The 26,914-nt window shown below is 36.8% G+C and overlaps 1 pseudogene; it reads right to left on the bottom strand.

The window, feature by feature from the left end:
* Positions 1-13,037: 13,037 nt before the first annotated feature.
* On the bottom strand, positions 13,038-14,341 carry LOC118906743 (annotated as a pseudogene).
* Positions 14,342-26,914: the final 12,573 nt, after the last annotated feature.

Raw genomic sequence — 26,914 nt, 5'->3', positions numbered from 1 at the left:
GACAAATTACAATGAAAACACTATGATCCAAAACCTATGGGATGCAGCAAAAGCAGTTCTAAGAGGGAAATTTATAGCAATACAAGCCTACCTCAAGAAACAAGAAAAATCTCAAATAAACAATCTAACCTTACACCTAATGGAACTAGAGAAAGAAGAACTAACAAAACCCAAAGTTAGTAGAAGGAAAGAAATCATAAAGATCAGAGCAAAAATAAATGAAATAGAAACAAAGAAAACAATAGCAAAAATCAATAAAACTAAAAGCTGGTTCTTTGAGAAGATAAACAAAATTGATAAACCATTAGCCAGACCCATCAAGAAAAAGAGGGAGAAGACTCAAATCAATAAAACTAGAAATGAAAAAGGAGAAGTTAAAACAGACACCACAGAAATAACATAGCATCCTAAGAGACTACTACAAGCAACTCTATGACAATAAAATGGACAACCTGGAAGAAATGGACAAACTCTTAGAAAGGTATAACCTTCCAAGACTGAACCAGGAAGAAATAGAAAATATGAACAGACCAATAACAAGTAATGAAATTGAAACTGTGATTAAAAATCTTCCCACAAACAAAAGTCCAGGACCAGATGGCTTCACAGGTGAATTCTATCAAACATTTAGAGAAGAGCTAACACACATCCTTCTCAAACTCTTCCAGAAAATTGCAAAGGAAGGAACACTACCAAACTCATTCTATGAGGCCACCATCATCCTGATACCAAAACCAGACCAAGATACTACAAAAAAAGAACATTACAGACCAATATCACTGATGAATATAGATGCAAACATCCTCAACAAAATACTAGCAAACAGAATCGAACAACATATTAAAAGGATCATATACCACGATCAAGTGGGATTTATCCCAGGATTGCAAGGATTCTTCAATATATGCAAATCAATCAATGTAATACACCATATGAAAAAATTGAATAAAAACCATATGATCATCTCAATAGATGCAGAAAAGGCTCTTGACAAAATTCGACACCTATTTATGATAAAAACTCCAGAAAGTGGGCATAGAGGGAACCTACCTCAACATAATAAAGGCCATATACGGCAAACCCACAGCAAACATCATTCTCAATGGTGAAAAACTGAAAGCAATTCCTCTAAGATCAGGAACAAGACAAGGATGTCCAGTCTTGTCACTATTATTCAGAGTTTTGGAAGTCCTAGCCACGGCAATCAGAGAAGAAAAAGAAATAAAGGGAATACAAATTGGAAAAGAAGAAGTAAGACTATCACTGTTTGCAGATGACATGATACTATACATAGATAATCCAAAAGATGCCACCAGAAAACTACTAGAGCTAATCAATGAATTTGGTAAAGTTGCCAGATACAAAATTAATGCACAGAAATCTCTGGCATTCCTATACACTAACAATGAAAGATCAGAAAGAGAAATTAAGGAGACAATCCCATTCACCACTGTAACAAAAAGAATAAATTACCTAGGAATAAACCTACCTAAGGATGCAAAAGACCTGTACTCAGAAACCTGTAAGACACTGATGAAAGAAATTAAAGATGATACCAACAGGTGGAGAGATATACCATGTTCTTGGATTGGAAGAATCAATATTGTGAAAATGACTATACTACCCAAAGCAATCTACAGATTCAATGCAATCCCTATCAAATTATCAATGGCATTTTTTGCAGAACTAGAACAAAAAATCTTAAAATTTGTATGGAGACACAAAAGACCCTGAATAGCCAACGCAGCCTTGAGGGAAAAAAACGGAGCTGGAGGAATCAGACTCCCTGACTTCAGACTATACTACAAAGCTACAGTAATCAAGGCAATATGGTACTGGCACAAAAACAAAAATATAGATGAATGGAACAGGATAGAAAGCACAGAGATAAACCCACGCACCTATGGTCAACTAATGTATGACAAAGGAGGCAAGGATATACAATGGAGAAAAGACAGTCTCTTCAATAAGTGGTGCTGGGAAAATTGGACAGCTACATGTAAAAGAGTGAAATTAGAACACCCCCTAACACCATACACAAAAATAAACTCAAAATGGATTCGAGAGCTAAATGTAAGACCAGACACTATAAAAGTCTTAGAGGAAAACATAGGAAGAACACTCTTTGACATAAATCACAGCAAGATCTTTTTTGATCCACTTCCTAGAGTAATGGAAATAAAAACAAAAATAAACAAATGGGACCTAATGAAACTTCAAAGTTTTTGCACAGCAAAGGAAACCATAAACAAGACAAAAAGACAACCCTCAGAATGGGAGAAAATATTTGCAAACGAATCAACGGACAAAGGATTAATCTCCAAAATATATAAACAGCTCATGCAGCTCAATATGAAGAAAACAAACAACCCAATCCAAAAATGGGTAGAAGACCTAAATAGACATTTCTCCAAAGAAGACTTACAGATGGTCAAGAAGCACATGAAAAGCTGCCCAACATCACTAATTATTAGAGAAATGCAAATCAAAACTACAATGAGGTATCACCTCACACCAGTTATAATGGGCATCATCAGAAAACCTACAAACAACAAATGCTGGAGAGGGTGTGGAGAAAAGGGAACCCTCTTGCACTGTTGGTGGGAATGTAAATTGATACAGCTACCATGGAGAACAGTATGGAGATTCCTTAAAAAACTAAAAATAGAATTACTATATGACCCAGCAATCCCACTATTGGGCATGTACCCAGAGAAAACCATAATTGAAAAAGACACATGCACCCCAATGTTCATTGTAGCACTATTTACAATAGCCAGGTCATGGAAGCAACCTAAATGTCCATCGACAGATGAATGGATAAAGAAGATGTGGTACATATATATACAATGGAATATTACTCAGTCATAAAAAGGAACGAAATTGGGTCATTTGTAGAGACGTGATGGATCTAGAGACTGTCATACAGAGTCAAGTAAGTCATAATGAGAAAAACTAATATCATATATTAATACATTTATGTGAAAACTAGAAAAATGGTACAGATGAACTGGTTTGCAGGGCAGAAATAGAGACACAGCTGTAAAGAACAAACGTATGGACACCAAGGGGGTCAAGTGGCAGTGGGGGTGGTGGTGGTGTGATGAATTGGGAAATTGGGATTGACATGTATACACTAATATGTATAAAATGGATAACTAATTAGAACCTGCTGTGTAAAAAAATAAATAAAATTCTAAAATTCAAAAAAAAAATAGTAAATGGTATGAGGGGAAAAGTTTACTCAACACAATTGAAATTAGATTATGAAAGCCACTCTGGAAGGACATTGGCTTATAAATTAAAAATGTGAATGTGTTATGAGCAGTGTGTTTACTTCTAGCACTTCTAGTAATCTAGTCTGTAAAAAAATAAACACAGAGATTTTGGTCTTCTAAGTGACAAAAATCTAACTCCAGCTTAGGCGCAAAGGGGGATTCACTGATTAACCAAACTGAGAAATGAAATGTGAAGAAAGGCAGGATGGTTGCCTTGGAAGTATGAGAAACTAAGGACTAGAAGATTTTCAGTTCTCTCTTTCTCTCCCTTCTTCCTCTGCCCCCTCAATTCTCTCCTCATTATCTCTTTTTTTTTTTAATGATAGATTTTTTAAATATTTATTTATTTATTTTTGGCTGCATTGGGTCTCCATTGCTGCGCGTGGGTTTTCTCTAGTTGCACCCAGCAGGGGCTACCCTTCATTGTGGTGCGTGGGCTTCTCAAGGCGGTGGCTTCTCTTGCTGCAGAGCACGGGCTCTAGGCGCGTGGGCTTCGGTGGCAGCAGCACACAGGCTCAGTAGTTGTGGCTCGCGGGCTCTAGAGCACAGTCTCAGTAGTTGTGGCACACAGGCTTAGTTGCTCCACGGCATGTGGGATCTTCCCAGACCAGGGCTCAAACCCGTGTACCCTGCCTTGGCAGGTAGATTCTTAACCACCTGCGCCACCAGGGAAGCCCATCTCCTCATTATCTCTTAAACACAGAGGAAAACACAGCCACTGGTAGAACCCAATCTTTTCATTTTACAGCATCCACTACCAGAAAAAAAATCGATAATTTAGAAAAAGCCTCCGTAACTGGTCCAAACAATTGTGGCAAGGAAATCTGGGTCTTGTAAGAAAGTTACTAATTTCAAGGTTTCCACTTATATGCGGATAGGGATAGAGAAGAGATCCCTGTAGAAGGAGAAAAGAGGAGTCTGAGCAGAATATATATATATGTGTTACATCTGTAATATATGTATTATATGTATTAATCTATGATGTATTATATCATACATAAAAATCAAAACAGGAGGATTGTAGAGCTAATCATGAAAGACAAGAAAAAGGCTTCTATTAATAATATATTTCCATAAATTTTTGACAGGAGAAGATTCCTTAAGTGGGACATGAAAATAACTAAGTACAAATACAAAGCTTGATAGATTGGACTACATTAAAATAGGATCTTCTGTTCAGAAAACTCATGTTAAGAAAGTAGAAAGGCAAGGTGAAAGGAGGAGACAATATTTGCAGTACATGTAAGTGACAAAGCACTTGTAACTGCAATTTATAAAACATTTCTACAAATTAAAAGTAAAGTACATAGAAATATCATAAAACAACATGAAAGAAGCTTCATGTATCATTTTTTAGAAGACAAGTCCAAATGGTCAATAAACACAAAACTTGCTTTACTCCATTAGTTATCACTGAAATTGCATTAGAGGCCATTGTGCTCCTCCCTATATCCCTTCTACTTTATCACTAATTTCATCCATGTCTTTCAGCCTTGCTCAGACAGCATCTTGCCTTAAGAGTGTGTCATGTATTTCTATCTGCTCCAGGGCTTCTCCAATATCAAGAATGCTAATAAAAGCCTGCTGAGCAAGTACAGAAGTACAGAGAGGCTGGGGTAACCCTCTACCAAAGGAGGACTAGAGTCAATGAATAATTATCCTCCTAGTTGATCCTTGAGCAGACAATACTGAGTGGCATTCTGTACACTCTTCAGAAGGTCCTGGACAAGCCCTAGCTTCCCACACAGGTGATTTTGTAACACACACTTACATTGGGTTTTCATTTTTCAATCACTCCCAAAGATCCTTCATTCTTACTTCCTTGAATTGCATCCTGCATATAAGTTATTTTTTTAGGCTCTGCTTTCAAAAAGAAACTCAGCCTACGGCAGGCACACAAATTAAGACCACAGTAATATTCCTTTATGCATACACCAGAATAAGTTAAACTAAAACCTACAGTTGGTGAGGCTATGAAACAACACTCTTGTACGATGCTGATGGGAGTGCAACCGGTATTCGTATTTTGGAGCATTCACTAAGATAGACCACATACTGGGCCAAAAACCACATCTTAACAAGTTTTAAAAAATAAGAATCATAAAATGCAACTCCAAGATTTAAAAAAAATGTCTGAGAGAAATGTTAATAAGACCCAGTGAAGGTAATTAAGTGGTAAAGCATTTCTTTCCAGCAGAAACATAAATGCACATAAGCTATCCAGAGAAAAAGTCAATATGTGCTAAAAACCTGAAATATTCTTTGACCCATTCATTCTAATTCTAGAAATACTATGTATATAAATGTGTGCACAGGGATTCTCAAGTTTGTAATAGCAAACCAGTGGACCAAATTAACTACCCAAATACAGTAAAATTACAGTTTTCAAGAAATTTAAAAAAGGATTTAATGATGTTTGCAAAGACAAAGTAATATAAAAGATTATGATGTATTTAAATATTCCTAAAGATGTCAAATTTTAAAATATAAATGGATATATGAAAAATAAGCACTTAAATAGCACTGTTTGCCAAAATGTTAACAAAGGATATCTATCTCTGGATTGTAGAAGTATAGAGATAGTCTTTTCTTTCTTTTTTCTTTTTTTAATTCTGACTTTTCTACAATGATATGCATTATCAAAATTGACAGTGAAAAGAGTAATACTGAGAATCTCTTGTTCCTGAGGTTCATACATGCCCTTCCTTCACTGTGGTGTCCCTATAGATTGAAGAAACGCAAGGTTGGTACAAATTGATGCTTAATATTTTAACAGCACTTATCTTAATGCGCATTTGGCACTTCTCTGAAGCTGTAAGTTTTCTGGAATTTGCTATGTGCTTATCCTAGAGACTGTTTTCCCCTTGCTTTCACACACATGTCCTCAGATGACTTAATTAGCTTTTTGACTTTGATATTCAGCAACCAGGATACTGCATGATTAAATTTATCAGCTCTCATTGTCCCACTATTGAGATAAAGGTGTTTGTTTAAGAATGGGACATCTTAACTTAGCAAATGAAAAACTGTCACTTTGACAGCAGTGTTTGACCAAAAGTTAAACACACACAGTTATTTGTGAGTGTTAACTATTCTGTAAACACATCCAGGATTTAAAACAATACATTAATATGTGACTGAAATTCTCTGATTCTATTTTAAAAACTGGGCCTTTAAGACGAAAAGCAAAATTATGTAATGGGTCCAATCGTACTCACAATAAATTCTGTAGCCCATCTTGATGATGCAGCAAGAAACCAGGACAGTATTAATTAATAGTCAAACAAAAATGATCTAATATTTATAACTGAACTTTGGCAAATTTGGAAAAGTATCTGTTATTTTAACACTTTAACATATATGAAAAAAAGCAAGAACAAGTACAAAGTGTTTATGGAAGGCAAGAACTCTGAGTTACAAAAACAAACAGATGAAATGAACACTGACAACCTTGCACTGCTAAAAATCAACTAATAGCAGTAATGTTTTAATTCCTGGTGTTTCTAATATTGTTGCATTAAGCAAAGTAAAGCAGCTGAATGGAGAAGATGCTTTGCTTTTCAATGACCCTTCCTCAGAGACATCATTTGTGACGGAACAACCGTGGCTTGTTTCAAAGTGTAGCCTACACACTTAGTGGAAAAGAGCTAAGAGAACTGGATCTTAGTCATGATGTGGGACTGCCCTGGTGCACATACTGTCTGCTTGGATGATGGCTTGTGGTGCATCCTGACTCTTTCCTGAGATAAGTGACTGAATTTGGGAAATAAGCATTTTTCAAGCCACTTATCAAAGAGAAATCACCCAGTTTGCACCTATCCTCAGCCACCTCCATCTTGGACAGTGCCAGTACCACGAGATTATACTGTCTGCTATAGGTTCAAAAGTAGAGGGCACTAGAGGAAGAACAGTTAGTTTCTCAATGTCCCACATTTATTCACAACACTCTAGTAAGTAAGTTTATTTTTAGGAGACTGGTTCTAAGTGCTTACTTCTGAAGGCCTGTATTACTGAGTTAGAGATAAACTGAAAAAGCTATATCCATTATCTATTATTCCCCTACTCTAGATTACTCAGTGGGCAGCCCAAATAGCCTCTAGTAATTATCACTTAATGATCAAAGCAACTCCAAATGATGGGAATAAGCATTAAATGCCTGTAAAGATGATATTAGGTAAAGCAACTGAAATGCATGAGAGTTTAGTAACAAATCCAGGATTTGAACACAGGCTTGTTAGACTTTAGGCCCCTATTTTCATTATTATTCTTCTGAAGCCCCTTTTTCTATTCTCATACACAATTTCTCATATACCTAGGATGATGAATAAAGAGTTAGTCATACTTGTTACAAATAAGTAAACCTTGTATCATGAAATAAACACTTGTTGCAATATACTAATAATTTTTACTTTTAATATTGTTATATGATTCTACATACAGGTGATTTCTAAGACAGAGGTAAAATTAAATAATTACTTATTTGTATTTCCTATTTTACAGATTTTTTTTAAAGACAATATTGAGTGTATCAAACTCTCTGATAATCTGGAGTCAACTGCTCCTCAGGTTGGTTTACTCCTATAGGAACTGACTTGAACCCCATGATTTCTAGGGTACCTATATATGCTTTTTATAGGATTATCTTCTGGCTAGTAAGCTATTCATTGCTATTCTCAGTGCGTGTCCTCTATGTCTCCCCTTCTTCTTTGTTCCTCCTAATTCCCTACAGTCTGAGATCTTGTATAATCTTGATTGTTAGACTTGTGTATAAACTGAGATAAAACAATATACGTGTAAAGATCTGAGAGGCTCTTCTATTAGTAAAATAGAAGAGAGTTGTATTTTTCATGAGAGTTAGCAGTATTGACTTGAAGACTTCTATTTTGACTTCTTCCAGATATTTGTTAGTGATGTAGAGAAGTTATAGAGAATTGAGAGAAATGAAAGTAAATTGCAAAGGAAAGATGTGAAAAGAAACTGTTGGAAACATTCAAGTATTTATGCAATTTTAGAAATCCCCAGAAGCTACCTCCCATTAATGAGCAAAGTACACTACACAAAATTTAAGACTTGACTACACCACCATGATTCTAAGGAAGGAATAACAAAGTATTTCTTTCGAACATCAGTCTAATACAGTAGCCAGAGTCTGGTTCTGCAGGAGGAAAGGGGAGGTTCTCTACTCTAGAAAAATATCTCTCCGTCAGCTTCTGCCACTTGACATTTCTTTCCTGTATTTTCTTAAAATGGAGAAAACATTAAGCTCATTTTTCAGAACGTGGAATATTATTTGAGGGCATATATACCCAAGTGTAGAAACCATCTGAATTTACTGGCCTCCTACAAAGACATGACCTACCTACTGTCTACCTTTATGTGATGAGAAGACCCAAGAAGGCCTTAATACAGAAAACCGTGTTCTCTTTCCTCTCCGCTCCCGAAGAAAATGGAGAGATAAGCTGACCCAAGTCTACCATCCTAAGAAAGATATTTTTGGCTATGTTTTTCTCCATTTGAACACTTAAGTATACTGGCAATTCCTTCAGGTTCCAAGATGGTGCAGGCAACCAGAGGACTGTACTTTTTCAAAATTGAGATTTAAACCTTAAGGGAAATAGTGGCCCATGTAGGCCTCCAACCTAAAAGCATGTGCCTGAAGCTGCTCACTAGAATTTGGTACCTACCTAGCTGACAATAAAATACATGCTGATTTTCATTCACTCCTGTTCCTTTTATAAAGTTCCCTTGACGATTTCATTGGAAGAGAGGCAATTGGCAGGACAGGACTTGAGAACCCATTCAATCTTTAAGCAATATCTTTAAGCATATAATAACATACTCAAACCCCAATCTTGCTTCAAAAACCTCTAAATGTACATATGAATTGCTTTACTGAGTATCCACCATTGTGCTAGTAAAAATAATGAGAGTATGGATAGATTTAGAGCAATAAATGATAAAAAAAGAAATTGTTATATCTGTCAATATCATTTAGAGAAATTATAACATTTTATTAATCTCTGCCTTAAGGAAACATGAAAGGAACCCATACACTAAACTCTGACTGAGACACACTCTACTTTTCAATGAAACTTGCTCAGTCCCTCTGCTTGTTCTATTTTCCTCAATTTGTTATAAAAAATAACACTTTCATCAACCTATTTCACAGCAAAGTTGGAAGACCTTGTGGCATAACACGTTTTCTGTTAAACAATAGCATTCATTAAAACACAAGTTCCCAGGAGGCAGAAACTTTGTATTCTATTTGGGCCATATTATACTTAATGCATTTTTCTTTCACAAGAATTATTATGATGATAATGCAGTGTCCAACAGCAAAACAACATATGTCATAGTAAGGTTGTTTGGAAACTCACAGTTGTGAGATTGTAGCAGTTGCCGGTTGGCTAGTGTGTATACTTCCAATGGGAGATAAAAGTGAATTGTGTATGTCTTACCCACAGTGATGGGCTTACTATAGGAAAGAGTAAGTAATGTTTTAGATTCTAGTCACAACTTGACAAAAGAGAGCATAAAAATAGGTGAATCCAAAAAGGGACTTCTCTCCAAGAGGAAGATGCTACTGTATAGAACCACGGGTGCCCTTTAAAAGTCAAAACCTGTTACTTTAACTACAACTACAACCGTAGGAGGAGGGAAGAAGGTACCAAAGCACAGACATCCGAGCCAGGTGTTCTCTGTGGAAGCAGCTGCTGCATAGTGATTCACAGTTTGCAAAGGCAGATTTCTCAGCGACAAAGAAAGAAGCCTGAGTTCCCCCATGGCCAAGAAAGTTTCCTATTCATCCAAACAATTCTGTGAATGGGGGAACAGAGACAGTGTCTTATCTGATCCAAAAGGCTACAAGGAAAAACCAAACTTATCTGAGATGACAAGAGAGACATGAAGAGGGAATGAGCTACTCCTGGGACTGCTGCAAACTGGCGTTAAGATCTAGCATGAGTTATTTCAATTCTCTCCCTCTCAGTTCCCCAATACATAAAATGAGACCATTAGATAAATCATTCCAGCTTTTAGATTTTACGATTCTAAGCAATACAATGTGAAGAAATACCTGAAGATCTTTAATATTTATTAAATTATATCCTCCCATGCAATGTCCACGTAATAAGAAAGGTGACATGTATTCAGTGTCCTTGGACAGACAGATAATGGCAAGAAAGGAAACAACTGCTCCAAATCCAAGGATTATACTTTTGAAGAACATGAATAAATTTTTTCACTGGGAGAACTAAATTACTAAGAGAAAAAACGTAAGCACAGAAACAAAGCAAAAATAAACCATAGTGCCAAGTCTCCACAGAAACTCTGGAGAGTAAACATATATGCCACAAGCATCATGCTGAGGGGAAAGAAAATGTGTTATAAGCATACGTTTGGCTAGAATTTAAAAGAATTTTTAAACTTCTAGCCACTATGTGTTAGACAGTAGTACTCTCTAAAAATTATCGTTGCATCAGCATTATTATTTAATGGCATTGTCCATTGTTCCGTTGAGGTTCCTGATTCCTGCGCATCATACAGTCTAGAAATGGAAGAACATTAAACGACATGTCGTCCACTCCACCTGGTACTTAGCCTCCCTACCAACAGGCCATTTTATGCCCCCTCTTTTTTTAACTGTATGGGTCATGCATGATACTCATGTATGGTCCAAGTATGAGGTAGTGATTTCCCTAAAACAGGAAGCAAGAGATGGGATGCCACCCAAAAAATCCCAGTCTCACATTTTGTAATGAAACTTTTATAAGCATGTGATATGGAAATTCCCTAAAAGACAGAAAAGGGCATTTAAACCATGTCCCTCTCCCCCAGAATGAAACTCTCAGAAGATCACTTCACATTCATGAGACGTCCCTGTCCCAGCTGGAGGCGCCTCTGAGGAGACCCACTACATCCTCCGCAGGTCAGGCAGGCACCCGTGTGAGGCAGCTCTCCCGTGGCATGCTACAGACAATTGCTTTTAAATTATTTTAAAATGAGAAGACAAAACCGTTTAACCCCAAAACAGAATAAAGTTAATAGAACAGATGAAAGACCCATGCTAACCAATTTAACTTCTTATCAGACAAGAAAAGGGAGATGAACTGCAATGAAAGACGTGTTTAGACACAAACACTAAGCAACTCATTTGTTCTGATTCTCAAGCCATGGTCTCTACCAGCTCAAAAGGTGTGGATTGTTTTCCATGATACCTTAAATCCATTTTAAGGGAACACGGGAATAATTTATAAAACGTACATAATAATTTGCCCTGTTTTTCCTTTACACAGTAATTTCTCATATCCATTTAGGGTTTATAGCGATAAGTTCTACGTATTTTCCTTCTTTGTGTTTTACCATTTTGAATCTTCTTATATTCTTTCTTTTACTTGATGAATAATCATTGAAGAGTGACCATGTGCCCATAGTACTAGATACTAGATAAATAAACTTAAATAAGACATTGTCCCAGTTAGTTTTATAGTGGCAGAGACAAACATGTAAATAAAACTTTCACTAAATTTTTAAGTGTGCAATGATACAAGTATAATATTGTAAAATTAAGCAATGCAAAGGAATGACTAGGCATTGATGTCTATGGGAGGAGTGCAGGTCAGAAAACCATTGGGGGTTGTTACACTGGAGATGCATATGAAGATGAATTAGGTGTGGCGGTAAAGCACTCTAGGCAGGCAATACATTAGTTCTAATACTTATTACACTTACTAATTAGACTTGCTAACTTTAATACAAAAGTTCTCTCTTTGTAATACTTAACAACTGAAGCAAGTAAATTTTGTTTTCCTCTGATCCCTGAATTGTTTGTTTTTCCCTCTCCTTTTGAAAGTCCAATTACATATATATTAACTAGCTTCATACTGCCCTGCAACTGAGACTACTGTCTTTTTGTTTGTTTGTTTTCTTTATATTATTCAGTTTGAATAACATATCAATTTGCCTTCAAATTCTTGGAACCTTTAACTTGTTGTGTCCAAGTTGCTGTTAATTTCATCAGATGGATTTTGTAGTTCAGTAATTTCCACTGGATACTTTCCTTTTTTTAAGGCATGAATAAATTTAACTATATTGAAACAGGCTAGGGACTGCAAAACTGAATTAGAAACTTCTGAAAAGTCAAGTACTGATTTTTGTTCTTTTCTTGAAAAGAAATGATTACTGTAATTCTAATGATAACTATGGTTTCATCCGCTACTTTTCTTCTTTTTAAGAAGAACTATATTTACTTCCAAAATAATGAAAAAATCAGAAATTTATGTTTCCAAATACTAGATTTTGCATTCCTAATGTGGACACTAGAGGCACTGCTGATTTTAGAACAACAATAAAACACTCCTGAGATCAGTGAGATACAAACCTGATAAAAAGTATCCACAATCCCTTAAACTACCTCTTTTTCATTGTTTCTCCTCAACTCCAAAAAATAGGGCAAGAAGGATAGGAGAGGAAACACAGCATTTAATTTTTTCATTAAGTATAACTTAAAAGAAAAAAGATTAACCCAGGAAATGATGGTTTTCTATGGTAGTTGATGTTTACAGATCAGGAAATAAAATACTCCATCATCACATAAACAACTTATTTATTAACCAACCTACATAAATAATGAAATTACTTACAGTGTGAAGCCCAGAGTCTACTCCAGTCTCTGTTGTCCTGATGTGCATAAGCAGCGGTATAAGTTCTTTCTTATATCTCGAGAATGAATGATGGTTGTTTGAACCACAGGATTTTTCATCAGAGCTGAAGCCATTTACGGTGTAAAGATCCCTCTTCTGTCATTAAGAACGAAAGTCCATTCTTAAGAACATGTGGTCCAACAACTAAAACACTCTCAGGATTTGTTACTTGTCTGTGATTAATACCGACTCCACCTTCTGCAATCCAGTACCCTCGGGGACCATCTGGACTGTAATCTGCTTTGCAGCATGTATCCAGGACATGTGTCCCAAGGTTAAGAACTAATTCGGAAAATGAAGTTTCTTTAAACAACTCTTTTAACTCTGAATCAGACGTGACCTCCAGTTTGCTACTTCTGCAGCAAGTCGTTTCCGAGGACGCCCATTTCCTGGCTCTTTGACCCGAAGCTGCGCTATGTGGTCAGTCTGTGCAAGGGGCAGAAAAGTGAGGCGCTTTGGTTACTTTTCTACCCAGTCATCTTGCTTCCTGACCAGGAACTGATACAATTCAAAAGGAGGTGTCTTAACTCTGTGCAGCCAAAGAGCACTGCCAGCAGACTTCCCAGTTTGGATCCGGGTGTACTTGTAATTAGGAGAACAATGATTCCAGACCCGTCTTCTCCAGTCAACTTGTGTTTGAAGTCGTACCAGGACATGATATTGCCCAGCTGACCAGCTGCACCCAGCTGGGCTCGAACAGGCAGCAGAGGTCATGGGCCTGCAGCACCCGGTGTAAAACCTCGTCCAAACTCCGGACGCTACTGCGCAAGCGTCAGCCTCCGCACCCCGCCCCCACCCCCAGTAGCTCGGGGCCGCCCAAGGACCAGGCCGAGCTGAGCCGGTCTGTGAAGCTGCCGCAGGTCCGCCCGTCAGCGAAGAGCTGCTGGTGAGGAGCAGACAGGGCTTGGAGCCTTCGGTGCAGTGCGCTCGCTGCTTCCCACGCGCTCGGCAGCCGGCTCCTGGCGCGCGCCTAGCTTCCGGCTGCTCGGGTCTCCCAGGCGGCGCACCACGGCGCCGGCCCCCCCAGCGCAGTCACTTGGTAGCCCATTCGCTACAAGTGAAAGGGGCCCAGCAGCGCCAGCAGACGCCCCACAAGAAGCAACCAGTCGGCCATGGGTCGAGGCCGCGGTGGATAGTCTGGAGAAAGCTGCCCGCCTTCCACAGTGGAAGAGCGTGGGGAGCTCTAGCTTTGCCCCCCCTCTAGGGGAGGAACTTCTAAAACAGACCCCGAGCTTCCTACACCGCCAGCCACCCCTGAGCACCAGAGTGGGCGGCACGCAGCCGCAGGGGCAAGACTCCTGAAGGGCCTGGGGCGCCGAACCACCTGCCTGAGATAGAGGACCGCAACGTGGGCGCCGCCATCTTGGTGGAGGCCCGAAGGGAATGCTGGGATTTTGGGGGTCCAGCTACGTCCTTCAGTACCCGTTCCACTTGGTAAGTGTTAAAAACTATATTAGAAGTATAGAAAATTGTACAGTTCTGTTGGTATGTATGTGTATACTATATAAAACCACCACAATCAAGGTAGCAAACATTTCTAACACCCTCAAAAGCTTCTTTCTACTCATATATATTTTCTGACTTCTTTCAATTAGAATAACTATTTTGAGATGCATCCATATTTGTCAATAGTTTGTGGCACCCTTTTTTTTTATTTGGTATAAGTATACCACAGTTAGTTCATTTATTCATCTGATGATAGACATCCTGTTTCCAGTTTTGGACTACTGGAAATAAAGGTGTTATGAACTTTGATGTACACATCTTTGTACACATAAATTCCGTTTATTTCGGGTTAGTACCATAGAGTGATAGTATGTGTATGTCTAACTTTATAAGTGCAATAGCTACCAAGTATTTTCCAATGTGGCTGTACCACTTATATTTCCACCAGCGGTATATGAGAGTTCAAGGTAGTCCACATCCTTGACAACAAAAAGCATGGTAGGAGTTTTTAAAATTAATTTTAGCAACTCTAATCTGTTTGTGGTGCTATCTCATTGAGACTTTAATCCGTAATTTGTCTCATAAGTAATAATACTGTGCATTTTTTCATGTGTTTATTACATATTTTGTGAAGTATCTGAGGTATTGCCAATGTTTTAATACCATGGTTTGTGGTCTTATTATTGAATTATAAGAGATCTTTATATATGCTGTATGCACATTCTTGATCTACGTCTTATAAGTACTTTCTCCTAATCTGTGGCTTGTTTTTTCATTTTCATGGTAATGTCTTTAAGAAAGCAATGGATCTCATGTTCATGAAGTCAGACTTACAGATATATATAATTATCTATCTATATAGATCCATAGATATATATTATGGTTTGTATTATTTGTGTTCTGAGAAAACTTTGCCTACATCAAATTTTTAATGATTGTATTCTAAGAATTTTACAGTTTCTCCTTTTAAACATTTAGATCTGTAATCCGTTTTGAGTTAACATTTGAGAATGGTGTGAAATAATGGTCAGGTTTAAAGAATATATGATATCCAGTTGTTCCAGCATAATTTGTTGAAAATAATATAATTTTCTATTGAATTGCCATGAAACCTTTATCAGCAATCAATTGGCCAGACTTCTGGAATCAATTTGAAGAGGGTCAGAATTACAGAGTGTTGTCCGCACCCTTAATAGAAGAAACTGAAATTAATAACTTCTTCTAAACCATCAGAGGGGTTGGTGGAGAAAGAATAGGTTGATTACAAAGGAGAATTTTTAGGGTTATGGAACCATCCTGTATGAAACTGGATTACTGGGTATATGACTATATGAATTTGTCAAAACCCATAGAGAGTGGACTTTACTGTATGCAAATTTAAAGTATCAACCAATTTGTCAAGGGATCCTAGCATGGAATACAGATGGTGGTGACACGTAAATATAAATATATTACAACTATATGATATGACTTCAGTGGAGGGGGTGAGGGGGAAAAAGGAACTAACCTAAGTAACTTTGGAAACAATGTTTTCAATGAATATTGTAAGGCTACTGGCAAGGGAACCATATATAAACAGTGTACATTAATTATTAAATTGATTTCCCACAAGTATGGGTTAGCAATTCTGAAACTACTTTACATGTCTTCTAGGGATAACCAAATAAGTAAATAGATTACAGATGATAGTAGCCAGGTTTCTTACTGTCAGATAAAGAAGTTAAAAATAATTGAGAGAGGAGGTCTACAATGAGCCCTGTGGTGCTGGATTAGCCTGGGGTACACTTTAGACGTGTGCATGTGTATGGCTTTGTGTACACACATGTATTTCTTAGTTCTGTCCACTGAGAGAGGCTACAAACAATGGCACCTCAGTAGCAATGAGCACACCCAGCACTCAGCTCTTGGTTTCCGGACACAATTATCCATTAAGTGTAGCCAAGGTCCTTTAGGAAAATGACTGATTCTAGCCTGAGGCTGGAAAAATACAAGAAGATTAGGGAGCTCTTGTAGTGCCAGAAAGGAAGTTGAAGAGGAAGGGAAGGGGAGGGGAGGGGTGGAAACAGGAGCCAATTAAAACAACTCCCCATGGCCACAGCTGGAAAAATTTGAGCAATAAATAAATGAGAATATCTTATTACAACCCCAAATATAAAATAAGTATACATGCATTCATATTGATATAAATAAATGGTTAACTGAATAAATCAATGGGAAGAAGGAACAAATACTTTTTTTTTTAATTTTTATTTATTCATTTATTTATTTATTCATTCATTTATGGCTGTGTTGGGTCTTCGTTTCTGTGCGAGGGCTTTCTCTAGTTGTGGCAAGTGGGGGCCACTCTTCATCACGGTGCACGGGCCTCTCACTGTAGCGGCCTCTCTTGTTGCGGAGCACAGGCTCCAGACGTGCAGGCTCAGTAATTGTGGCTCACGGGCCCATTTGCTCCGCGGCATGTGGGATCTTCCCAGACCAGGGCTCGAACCCGTGTCCCCTGCATTGGCAGGCAGATTCTCAACCACTGCGCCACCAGGGAAGCCCAGGAACAAATACTTCTTACTGAAGAATTCCAAGTAATACGTGTGGACAGTTCCTCTCCAGGAGGTAGAACTTAGTTCCAGTCTTCTTGGGTATGGACTGGAATTAACAATTCCTTTGCAAAATGTTGAGTGTCATGAGGGAAAAATAAAAACTTTACACCAGAGGAGCCTGGAAGACACCAGCTAAACCTATTGATCAAGGTTAACATCACCAGTCATAAGTCATGTTGATATTATGTACCTCCTGGTATCATGCAGTGAGAAGTTGTATCAGTCAGGATTCTCCAGAGAAATAGTAACAATATTAGGTAGGTAGGTTGATAGACAGATAGATAATAGATAGATAGATTTATTTTAAGGAATTGGCTCATGTAATTGTTGGGATTGGCAACCTGAAATTTGTAGGGCAAGTTGGAAGGCAGGATTTGATTCTGCAGCCCTAAGGCCAAATTCCTTCTTTTCTAGGAAATCTCAGGTTTTGCTCTTAAAGCTCTTAACTGATTAGATGGTGCCCACCCACACTTTTTTACTTAACATCATTTTATTTTAGATGTTAATCATACCTAAAGTATGAGGGGTTTTACTCACCTGTTTTTCCCCTATTGCCACTATACTCTTCAGGCACGATATTGGCAAAGCAGTTTCTCTATGAGGATAATATGCTCCTAGCTGTAAGAGAGGGAAGGAAAACATTCTCAAACTTTTTCAAAATATTATCCTATTAGAGTTAGTAGCATTCCCTTTTGGATGGAAAATACCACAGATGCATAAAGAAAGACAAATAATTATATGCCCACATGCACACAGAAATTACCTCTGGATATTAAATATTAAAGATGAATTCTATTTTTATGTGTATCAGTTTTATAGCTTGCTATTTAAAAACCCCAAATATTTATTTTTAATAGTTTTCTATAGGAAAAACAATTCTTAGGTTCCTCCCTTCGAAATGTAGTTCTGTTATTTTCAGAGAATTTTTCATCCAGGAGAACTCAAAGATCTTTTCCAGAGCTGTGTTGAAAGCTTTGTAATTGTTTTAGAATTGATTGCTATATGAAATAGGTTTATGTGTTCTGACAGTGTGTTAATACAATAAAAGTAATTTTTAGTAGCAAAGGAGTTACAGTTTTTCATTGGTTGTAATAAGGTTTTTTTTTTCCACTTTTCATTGCTGTCTCTTTGTAGATAAAATGGGATTTCATAAGCTCTTGTTTTTCAACATTGGTTTCTAAAAAATTTTTTTTCATCAGCATGCCTTGTTCAAGGCTAAATACAGCTCAGAGGTAAATACATCCAAAAAAGCCTTAAAAAGATTTATTGTGTTGTGCTTAATGGGAAATATTGTTACCGTAAAAATACATTGTAAGTTGTAACCTTGAATGTTTGTTTACCAGGATACTTTAAAGTAAATGTAACAGCCTTGTTTTACAAAACAGATAAGCTGCTTTTCCTCTGGTATCTTTGCAATATTTTCAAAATAATTTTCTTAGGAATTAAGTACCTATTTTATCATAAGTAGAATATTTCAAATTTATATTTATCATTCAAATGTAAACTATGTAGTTGGGATTTTTCATCCTCTAGTACTAGAAATGTTTTTATTGGTTTTATATGAACTACACAGTTCCCACTTTCCATGACTGGGTATCACTGATTTCTTCCTCACTTTTAAGTACTATTTGTGAAATTTTAGAGATATAGAAATGTGCACACCAGAAGAAACTAGTGGAAACCGACCTCTGATAGAGGCTACTAGCAGTGGCTTATCAAAGCCACTTTGTACAGTTGGCCCTCTGTATCTGCCGGTTCCACATCCTCCTATACAATCAACCCAAGTGGATCCATGGTTTGGTGAACCCCTGGATGTGAAACCCACGAACATGGAGGGCTGACTGTAATCCGTACATTTTATATGAGGGACTTACACATGAGAGGATTTTGGTATCTGTGGAGGGGTGGGCAGGGGGAGGTCCTGAAAGCTGCACTTACAAACCCAGACATAGGAACAGACTTTGGAGTGGAACCAATCTGTGTAGTGAAGACTTTCCATACACAGTTGCTTTCCCAATGGAAAATGGTAAAGAAATGGGAAGTCTTGTGTGGCAGCCAAGACCTCCTAAATATTTAGCAATTGGTAAAATGAAAGCTAGCACAGGGCAGGCCTGGACAGGATAAATGTCTCAAGTTCAGTTCCCTACTCCATACCTGCTGACCTGAGCAAGACGTAGTCCTCTGTAGGCCTCTGCTTTCTGGCCTAGCCCTGGACACTGGCTAGCTCAAGGGTTTTCCCCACTGGCAGGGGAGAGAGACCTACTAGGACTGCCTTATTCATTCAACAGTCACTGAAGGGCCGGTCAGTAGGTATATAGTTTTGAACAAAATCATATACGGCCCTTGTCTAACGGATCCTATAGTCTAGTGAGGGATATAAACAATAAATAATTAATATTAGCTCATTTGTTTATTAATAATTAATAATACAATAACCATTAATGTGATTAATATTAATAATCATTATTATTGTTTTACATAGCTAATCTGTATTGAGTTATTTTCCAGAAAAATTTCAAAAGACTTTAATTTATCCAATTCTCACAGAAACCTGTGTGGTTAAATACCATCGTTATCTTCACCTCACGGAAGATCTGGGGCACATGAATTTCCAGTAGCATTGCCAATTTCCTGTAGCTGGTGAACTGGAATTTAAACCCAGCATAACTCACATTACCTTTCAATGAGTAAATAACGAATGTACAGTTAATAGCTTAAAATTAGCTCTGAACAGGAAATGAATCTGGTGCAGTGAAAGGGGGTTACAGAGATGTATTATTAGTGTTAGTTAACCAGAGAAAGGCCCTCTGAAACTTGAAGGCTGAGAAGGAAGAAGCCAAATGAAGAATAGAGGGAGGGTTGCTTAAGGGATAACAGATGAAAAGATTCAGAGGCAGGAAAAAAATTGCCTGTGAGAGTAATTGAAATGAGGTATTTGGCTGTGAGAAGTATGCATGAGAAAGGATAATTAGATTGACTCCAAATGGGGCAGGTAGGCAGGTCCTGGGACCAGTTTCCTTTACACTCAACAAACCCCTTCCAACCTACACTGAAAACTCATTAGACATGCTGTACTGATGTAAGTGCATTACTCATGTGAATCGTGTGGAAGAAAAATAAAATTTGAGTCCAATTCACCATTGGAGTATATAATTCCTAAGGTTGTTTCAAACCTTAGAAGCCTTGAGTTTTGGAAAACTCATATGTTTTCAAAATAATTTACTGATTCTATATATGTTCTAGGAAAATATGATCATATCTCACATCAAATGGCTACTCATATGCATCAACTGCTCCCCCTAAATACATCTAGCTTATTCCCAAATCCGTATTTTTTAATATGCTTTCATTCATCCAGATATACTTATTAGTGCCTACCTTGGGCCAAACACTACAAATCCTAGGGTTACGAACATGAGCAAGATAGGTTTGATTGTTACTGTACTGGAGTTTATAAGCTAATGGAGCAACAGAAAGTTAAATACATAACTAAAATAAAATATAATAGGAGAAGAAAAGTTTTGGGAGCACATAACAGAAGGGGAACCGAGATAGAGATTGCCAGAGAGAAGTAACATCTAAGTTGAGATGTGAAGAAAGTGGAAGTTAGAGAAAAGGTTTGGGAACAATAGTAATTTAGCTCAGGCATTGGCAAACAGAATCTAGCCTACACCTTGTTTTTTTTAAATAACTTTTTATTGAGTTACGTTTATGACCATTCATTTTCCTTTTGTCTGTGGCTGCTTTGATGCTACCATGGCAGACTTGAGTAGTTGCAACAGTGACTGTATGACTCACAAAACCTAACATATTTACTATCTGGCCCTTTACAGGAAACGTTCGCTAATCCCTGGTTATAAAGCCAGTAGAGAGTTCCATCTGTGGATATTGATAGTGGGAGGAAAATGTTGGCTTGAAGATGTAGTTTTGTGACTTAGCAGCAGCACGTGCATGGTAATTGAAACCATGAAAATGAATGAGATTCACTTATTCATGCCTAGGGAGATCATGTATAGATGAGGGTCCTGGATAAATCCTAATAATAGAGCAACATTTGAGAGTTAGGTAGAGGAAGATGAGACTGTGAAGAAAATCCAGAGAATGTATTGACTTCGAAGACAAGGGCACAGACTGTTTCAAAAGGCATGGCTGACAATGTTGAATGTTCAGTATGCAGGGTGTTTATTAAGGAGTGCTTATAGGATCCTCCAACTTTGGAAAAGAAAAGGAAGGAACATTACTGGGTGGAAAGAGAAGGAGAGCTATAATGTAGCCTTAATGACATCCTTGGCTGATGGCATAGCGAGCTCTGGAGCTAGAACAACAATCCTACAATGATCAATCCCTGGATTTGTGTTGCCCTGGTAAAGGTGGAACCTTGGTGAGGATACTCTCTACAGCTGAGGCTGCCTGTGGAGGGATTTTCAGCTGGAAACTGGCAACAGCACACACAGCACATTAAAATCAAGCCCTTCCTAGAAGGAGAATATGGAGATCATTGTGCATGTACTTAAGTTTGTAGATATGTTGAGATAAAGTTTATGGAGTCTCTTTCTTTAATGTTTTCTTATTTTTTCCTGAAAAAGAGTAGGTAACAGAATGCTTCTAAGTGAATAACCTTTAAACTTGAAGGGCAATAGTTGGAAATATTCACATAGCGATGACAATCATTATTTCTGTATCATCTCCAGCATCTGATTCCTGAATTTGAAGCCTGGTTTTTGTACTTACTGTATAATCTTGGTCAACTTACTTACTTCTCTAAGACCTAGTTCTTTCATGTATACAATAGGGGCATAATAGTGCTCACCTTAAAGTGTTATAATAAAGACAGAATGAGTTAACATGTGCAAAGAACTTAGAACACCTCCTGGTATGTACTAAATGCTTAATATGTATTATTATTCTTAATTTTACTAACCTATTACTCTTGTCCATAATGCTGTACACTGTTTTTAATTAATAGCACTATTAGTAATAATAATGCATTCTTTAATTGTCAGAAACTGTGGTACATGACATACAACTCAGTTATAGTTCATATAAAACACAGATTATTCATACTAGGAAAGCACAGTTGTATTCATTTTCAAGAGGAGAAAACTGAGGCTCAGGGAGGCTAAGGTGGCAGCTTAGAAAGAGTGGAGCTGAAGCTTGAATGCAGTATGCCAGACGTTCAGTAGATCAAAGGTATCTAAATATCAATGCACTAGCGTTGGAAAACTACAAAATGTCTCCTTCTTTCCATTCATAACACACAAAAATAAGCAATGTATTTGTTTCACGAGAATAAGCAATATACTTATTCCTGGGAAGAGGAAAGCAATGAATTTGATTCAGGTTGTTACCAACTTTCTAAATGTGTGATAGGATAGCTCAAATGTTGATGAACCAAATTATTATGGCTTTGCATGACATTAAAGTTGTACTACATTCCTTTTCACAAAAATAATTTAAAGAATTGATGTATGTAATATACATTCATTCAACAACCTTTTGTAAGAACCACTATGCACAGGCACCATTCTAAGTGTTTGGGAAACTAAGATAAATAAGACAAAGGGCCGGCCCTTAACTATGCAGTAGTTTAGGAGAAGGAACAGAAAAGAGTTGTCTAAAAAAGAAAAAGAACAAGTATTGTGATCAGTACATTAAAGTCACATATAAAATGCAGAGGAGCCATGATGCAGAAACTAACTTTAGATGATGGGTCAGGTCAAGTTTACTGGGTAAATTTAAAAAAAAAGAGAGAAAGCAGTACTCACGGCTAGCTGCATTTTGGTGAATGATGTTTTTAGAACTAGCTTGGTTCTTGTGTGGACTTGCAGTACTCAAACTTCATCTGTGGGAAATTTGTAGTGTTTTCTGAGAGCCTTCTTCCAGAGGCGTTTGTGTGTCCCACCAGTCACATTGGTCAAACCCCAGAAATCAGGTTATGAGCATGTACATTTCAGCACCATACCTAATAGTGAAAAATTGGAAACATTCTGATATACTCACATAGAAGGTTATAAAGAAGCCGTTAAAAATAGTAAGTTTAAAATAATGATAGACTCTGTACTGACATGGAAATACAGAAGGGTATATTTTAAGTAGGAAAAAAAAGCAATTCTCAGAAAATCAAAGAAAATAAAACGATTGTATTTAATGATTTCATTTATATATTCATATGTGTGTATGTCTATAAAATTCAGTGTAAATGTAAGTGAATGCAAATATTGTTTATATGATAGTAAAACCACAGAAAGAGATTGGAATAATATACACCAAATTTTTATGACTGGTTTCATCCAGTGTGGAGAGTGGCTTTAAGAGACAAGGAAAGAGAAAGGATTCTAAAATATTTTACATCATTTTAATTTTTTGAAAATTATAAGTAATTAAAATATGATTCATATGTTAATTATAAATACTTTAAAATATTATCTTTCATATATATCTGGTACATAACAGATATTCAGCAAATATTTATTAAATGAATTTTTTTTTATAATTGTTTTCAATCAACATTTCGTAGATCTATTTCTATGTGAACTATTTTTTTTTCTTTTTTTATATTATAGTTTTTTCCTTTTTTAAAAAAAATAATTTATTTATTTATTTATTTATGGTTGTGTTGGGTCTTCGTTTCTGTGCGAGGGCTTTCTCTAGTTGTGGCAAGCGGGGGCCACTCTTCATCGCGGTGCACGGGCCTCTCACTATCGCGGCCTCTCTTGTTGCGGAGCACAGGCTCCAGACGCGCAGGCTCAGTAATTGTGGCTCACGGGCCTAGTTGCTCCGTGGCATGTGGGATCTTCCCAGACCAGGGCTCGAACCCGTGTCTTCTGCATTGGCAGGCAGATGCTCAACCACTGCACCACCAGGAATGCAATGTTTATAACATGTATACCATCTGTATACGTTACTAATATTTGATGATTGTCTGACCTGGCTCCTCTTAGAGTTACTAGGTCAAATTGAATCTGTTAAAATTTTATTCAGTACTATTAAGAGAGGAAAACTTGGGATAAAATTTGATATGCCCGAACAGTATAACTTAGGATTTTGAGCTCAGTTTGACATGGCAAACAAGTCCAGTGTCAAATCCTGTTCCTGACATTTACTCTTTATGCAATCCTGTACAAATAATTTAATTTCTCTTTATTTGAAGTTATTTCTTCTGTAAAAAAGACAATAACTAACATACACTTTATAAGGTTTTCATGGGAAGGATGCTTATCTACATAAGCTCTTTATAGAACCACTCATGCTTTGCAGATGCTTAATAGCCACTAATGAATGAATGTTTAGAAGGGCCCCCATATCCACACACCCTCTTTTCTAGAAATCAACCTGTAACATTTCCTTCTCAGCTATTATGCTGTTTCTTAGTTCTTAAAACAATTGGTAGTAAATTTAACAATATTAGCAAAATAATTTCGCAAAATGTAGACTAGCATCTAATAGACCCTGTTTGATTCCTGTAATGTTTGGTGGAGTGCTTATTCTATTTCATCACAACATAAAATATTCAAGGGAAAACAAATTATTGTTCTTATTTGCAGTCTCTATTTGCTGGTGTCATTTATAATATGCTGATGAATGGTTTTTGAAAGCACTAACTTAAAAGAAGACAGTTTTCAAAGAAGTTTTGTTTCTTCAATTATAAACATTTAATAAAACCTCTTAATAAATTCAATGGGAATTTGTATAGTTATGAATAATTGGAGTTACAATTAAACCCACAAATCTGATAACTCAAAAGCTAATATCTAAAAAACAAGGCCAGTTTTGTACGTGCAATAAAATAATATGCATAATTTTAAAGGTTGATGTACTCTTAAAATATGTCTAAGTATACTAAATGATATAGTAAATTATAATAGTGAAAAATATTTCTGAGCTAATTCAGAGACTCTGGCTAATTATTAATTACCAGTTCAAAGAAATATAGATTTGAAGCTATGATATTTTCTCTATTCCTAATAATCAGAAATAAATACAGATTTTTATAGCAGGTCATCCAAAATGATTAATTCATTTTGTTTCCAATCAAAGGAAATAATTGCTACTGGGAAAAATATTAAATCATACAGGTCAAATAAAGGAGAGAATCACATACCCAGAATGGTTTTGTAAATTCAAGTATAAATAAAACAATTTTACTGGTCAAGGGTAGTTGGGCAGGTGGTATCTGGGAACTCATTTCTAGTCTACTGGTTTTGAAGCTGTGAAGTGGTGTCTATGTATTATTTTTCATCGCATATCCATAATTTACTGGAAACATTTTAGAAAAATTTCTGGTCACTATCTTGTTACTTTTGTAGATGAATATTTAAGTTTCTGTCTCCTTCAAGCATCTAACACTGCAAATCCAAGTCTCTCAGGTGAGTCAAAAGTAAGCCAGCAAAAGACACTTCTAGAACAATATCCAAGTGTTAATTGGTGGTATCTTAGCTTAGGGTTCTTTGTAAATAATATTGGGTCCTGAGATTTTAGTTTTTATAGGAACCAAGAGAATGATTTGCCTAGATACAAATGATTTTTATTAAAATAGAAATACGAATTTCACATTTGTTAGGCATAAGGTAAATAGCTTTACATACAGCACCATATATACTATTTAAAATGGGCAAATTAGGAATATTCAGGGTTTATATTCCCACTTACATATCATATTTCTGGCTTATACTTAAAAATATACAAAGGGAATTATGGATGTAGTCCAGTAGTAAATGGATATTTTAAAATTATCTGCAGGTATTTAGAAGGTTAATTATTACCATTCTTTCTGCAAGCTTCTAGAAATGTAAATTAAATATATTAATATACCTATGGTAATCTGACCTTTCCCCCATCAGTTCTTACAGTGGACAACTTTTGTTTCTGTGACCTATTTTTGACTATATAACTTTTAGAATCAGCTGCTCATTTTCTACTCCCTCCACAAAAAAAATAATCAATTAATTAATTAATTACACTTTTAAAAGCCTACTGGCATCTTGAATGGAATTACCATGAGTCAGCTCATCTTTTTGGAGGAAACTAACTTTTTTTTTTTTTTTTTTAAATACTTGGAGGGCTGGGCTTTTTTTTATTTATTTATTTTTGGCTGTGTTGGGTCTTCGTTTCTGTGCGAGGGCTTTCTCTAGTTGTGGCAAGCGGGGGCCACTCTTCATCGCAGTGCACGGGCCTCTCACTATCGCGGCCTCTCTTGTTGCGGAGCACAGGCTCCAGACGCGTAGGCTCAGTAGTTGTGGCTCACGGGCCCAGTTGTTCCGTGGCATGTGGGATCTTCCCAGACCAGGGCTCGAACCAGTGTCCCCTGCATTAGCACGCAGATTCTCAACCACTGCGCCACCAGGGAAGCCCCGGAAACTAACATCTTAACAACATGGTATATCTTTCCCTTTACTTAGGTCCTCTTTTATTTATCTCAACAACATTGTGTAGTTTTACTGTACAGGTCTTGCACCTGTAGTTTTAATTTATATCTCACCTTTTCATGTTATTTTAAGCTAGTGTAAATGGTATTTTTAATCATTCAGTTTCCAAATTTTCACTGCTAGTATATAGAAATATAGTTGATTTTTGTACACGTACCTTGTGTTTACAGATGATACTTTCCAAGAATGGCTAAAGAAGTATATATTCCAAACTACTTTTTCTTCTTACAGTATAACATTGACATTCTGCATGTGATTGACTGAATATCTTAGATCTCTAAGTTAAAGTTTTTCAGCAGATTTTGAAAAAATTGACCCTTATTTACTCAATTTTGTTTCTGCACCCCCTGCTTTCTGGAACTACAATTCTATCTGCCTTGATAGTATCACACATGTCTCAAAGCTTCTGTTTAGATATTTCAATCTTTTTTTTTCTCTCAGTTGGATAGTTCATTGTGAATAATTTCTTT

This window comes from Balaenoptera musculus, chromosome 14, assembly GCF_009873245.2.
Source record: "Balaenoptera musculus isolate JJ_BM4_2016_0621 chromosome 14, mBalMus1.pri.v3, whole genome shotgun sequence".
Lineage (NCBI taxonomy): Eukaryota > Metazoa > Chordata > Mammalia > Artiodactyla > Balaenopteridae > Balaenoptera > Balaenoptera musculus.
The sequence above is the reverse complement of the archived record's forward strand: the minus strand, read 5'-3'. Positions and strand labels throughout refer to the sequence as shown.